The sequence below is a fragment of the Euprymna scolopes genome, chromosome 41, assembly GCF_053919585.1.
Source record: "Euprymna scolopes isolate OS-2025 chromosome 41, ASM5391958v1, whole genome shotgun sequence".
Lineage (NCBI taxonomy): Eukaryota > Metazoa > Mollusca > Cephalopoda > Sepiida > Sepiolidae > Euprymna > Euprymna scolopes.
The window spans coordinates 38,172,351-38,176,276 of record NC_136522.1 but is presented as its reverse complement, the minus strand read 5'-3'; positions in this window follow the sequence as shown (position 1 = coordinate 38,176,276).

The following is a 3,926-nucleotide window of genomic DNA, read 5'->3' as shown; positions in this document are numbered from 1 at the left end:
TTGGAATTCATTTTTTGCTCTTCTGGAAAAGGATAGAAACTTCGAATCTCCTAACTGCATTCTCAGCCATCACTGCAATGTTGTGGTTGTTGTCGTCTCGCCACATTTTGAGTCTGGCACGCTTTGGGTTGGATTGAAACCGCTAACTTCAGACAATGCTTATCTGGCACCGTAGAGATTCAACGTCTCTATCGACTGTGCCACGGGCACCAAAGGGCGATGAAGGTTGACTTCTTTGATCTTATAAATCCACGTTTATTTATTATCTGATCTTCCATAGTCGGGTCCGTACCGATTGGTATATTATATTCCTAAATTCGAATTCATTTTTTGCTCCTCTGGAACCGGATAGAATTGGAATTAATTTTTTGCTCTTCTGTAAAAGGATAGAAACTTCGAATCTCCTAACTGCATTCTCAGCCATCACTGCAATGTTGTGGTTGTTGTCGTCTCACCACATTTTGAGTCTGGCACGCTTTGGGTGGGATTGAAACCGCTAACTTCAGACAATGCTTATATGGCACCGTAGAGATTCAACGTCTCTATCGACTGTGCCACGGGCACCGAAGGGCGATGAAGGTTGACTTCTTTGATCTTATAAATCCACGTTTATTTATTATCTGATCTTCCATAGTCGGGTCCGTACCGATTGGTATATTATATTCCTAAATTCGAATTCATTTTTTGCTCATCTGAAACCGGATAGTATTGGAATTAATTTTTTGCTCTTCTGTATAGAAACTTCGAATCTCCTAACTGCATTCTCAGCCATCACTGCAATGTTGTGGTTGTTGTCGTCTCGCCACATTTTGAGTCTGGCACACTTTGGGTGGGATTGACACCGCTAACTTCAGACAATGCTTATATGGCACCGTAGAGATTCAACGTCTCTATCGACTATGCCACGGGCACCGAAGGGCGATGAAGGTTGACTTCTTTGATCTTATAAATCCACGTTTATTTATTATCTGATCTTCCATAGTCGGGTCCGTACCGATTGGTATATTATATTCCTAAATTCGAATTCAATTTTTGCTCATCTGGAACCGGATAGAATTGGAATCCATTTTTTGCTCTTCTGGAAAAGGATAGAAACTTCGAATCTCCTAACTGCATTCTCAGCCATCACTGCAATGTTGTGGTTGTTGTCGTCTCGCCACATTTTGAGTCTGGCACGCTTTGGGTGGGATTGAAACCGCTAACTTCAGACAATGCTTATATGGCACCGTAGAGATTCAACGTCTCTATCGACTGTGCCACGGGCACCGAAGGGCGATGAAGGTTGACTTCTTTGATCTTATAAATCCACGTTTATTTATTATCTGATCTTCCATAGTCGGGTCCGTACCGATTGGTATATATATTCCTAAATTGGAATTCATTTTTTGCTCATCTGGAACCAGATAGAATTGGAATTCATTTTTTGCTCTTCTGGAAAAGGATAGAAACTTCGAATCTCCTAACTGCATTCTCAGCCATCACTGCAATGTTGTGGTTGTTGTCGTCTCGCCACATTTTGAGTCTGGCACGCTTTGGGTTGGATTGAAACCGCTAACTTCAGACAATGCTTATCTGGCACCGTAGAGATTCAACGTCTCTATCGACTGTGCCACGGGCACCAAAGGGCGATGAAGGTTGACTTCTTTGATCTTATAAATCCACGTTTATTTATTATCTGATCTTCCATAGTCGGGTCCGTACCGATTGGTATATTATATTCCTAAATTCGAATTCATTTTTTGCTCCTCTGGAACCGGATAGAATTGGAATTAATTTTTTGCTCTTCTGTAAAAGGATAGAAACTTCGAATCTCCTAACTGCATTCTCAGCCATCACTGCAATGTTGTGGTTGTTGTCGTCTCACCACATTTTGAGTCTGGCACGCTTTGGGTGGGATTGAAACCGCTAACTTCAGACAATGCTTATATGGCACCGTAGAGATTCAACGTCTCTATCGACTGTGCCACGGGCACCGAAGGGCGATGAAGGTTGACTTCTTTGATCTTATAAATCCACGTTTATTTATTATCTGATCTTCCATAGTCGGGTCCGTACCGATTGGTATATTATATTCCTAAATTCGAATTCATTTTTTGCTCATCTGAAACCGGATAGTATTGGAATTAATTTTTTGCTCTTCTGTATAGAAACTTCGAATCTCCTAACTGCATTCTCAGCCATCACTGCAATGTTGTGGTTGTTGTCGTCTCGCCACATTTTGAGTCTGGCACACTTTGGGTGGGATTGACACCGCTAACTTCAGACAATGCTTATATGGCACCGTAGAGATTCAACGTCTCTATCGACTATGCCACGGGCACCGAAGGGCGATGAAGGTTGACTTCTTTGATCTTATAAATCCACGTTTATTTATTATCTGATCTTCCATAGTCGGGTCCGTACCGATTGGTATATTATATTCCTAAATTCGAATTCAATTTTTGCTCATCTGGAACCGGATAGAATTGGAATCCATTTTTTGCTCTTCTGGAAAAGGATAGAAACTTCGAATCTCCTAACTGCATTCTCAGCCATCACTGCAATGTTGTGGTTGTTGTCGTCTCGCCACATTTTGAGTCTGGCACGCTTTGGGTGGGATTGAAACCGCTAACTTCAGACAATGCTTATCTGGCACCGTAGAGATTCAACGTCTCTATCGACTGTGCCACAGGCACCGAAGGGCGATGAAGGTTGACTTCTTTGATCTTATTAATCCACGTTTATTTATTATCAAATCTTCCATAGTCGGGTCCGTACCGATTGGTATATATATTCTTAAATTCGAATTCATTTTTTGCTCATCTGGAACCGGATAGAATTGGCATTCATTTTTTGCTTTCTGCAAAAGGATAGAAACTTCGAATCTCCTAACTGCATTCTCAGCCATCACTGCAATGTTGTGGTTGTTGTCGTCTCGCCACATTTTGAGTCTGGCACGCTTTGGGTGGGATTGAAACCGCTAACTTCAGACAATGCTTATATGGCACCGTAGAGATTCAACGTCTCTATCGACTGTGCCACGGGCACCGAAGGGCGATGAAGGTTGACTTCTTTGATCTTATAAATCCACGTTTATTTATTATCTGATCTTCCATAGTCGGGTCCGTACCGATTGGTATATTATATTCCTAAATTCGAATTCATTTTTTGCTCATCTGAAACCGGATAGTATTGGAATTCATTTTTTGCTCTTCTGGAAAAGGATAGAAACTTTGAATCTCCTAACTGCATTCTCAGCCATCACTGCAATGTTGTGGTTGTTGTCGTCTCGCCACATTTTGAGTCTGGCACGCTTTGGGTGGGATTGAAACCGCTAACTTTAGACAATGCTTATATGGCACCGTAGAGATTCAACGTCTCTATCGACTGTGCCACGGGCACCGAAGGGCGATGAAGGTTGACTTCTTTGATCTTATAAATCCACGTTTATTTATTATCTGATCTTCCATAGTCGGGTCCGTACCGATTGGTATATTATATTCCTAAATTCGAATTCATTTTTTGCTCATCTGAAACCGGATAGTATTGGAATTCATTTTTTGCTCTTCGGGATAGAAACTTCGAATCTCCTAACTGCATTCTCAGCCATCACTGCAATGTTGTGGTTGTTGTCGTCTCGCCACATTTTGAGTCTGGCACGCTTTGGGTGGGATTGAAACCGCTAACTTCAGACAATGCTTATATGGCACCGTAGAGATTCATAGTCTCTATCGACTATGCCACGGGCACCGAAGGGCGATGAAGGTTGACTTCTTTGATCTTATAAATCCACGTTTATTTATTATCCGATCTTCCATAGTCGGGTCCGTACCGATTGGTATATTATATTCCTAAATTCGAATTCATTTTTTGCTCATCTGGAACCAGATAGAATTGGAATTCATTTTTTGCTCTTCTGGAAAAGGATAGAAACTTCGAATCTCCTA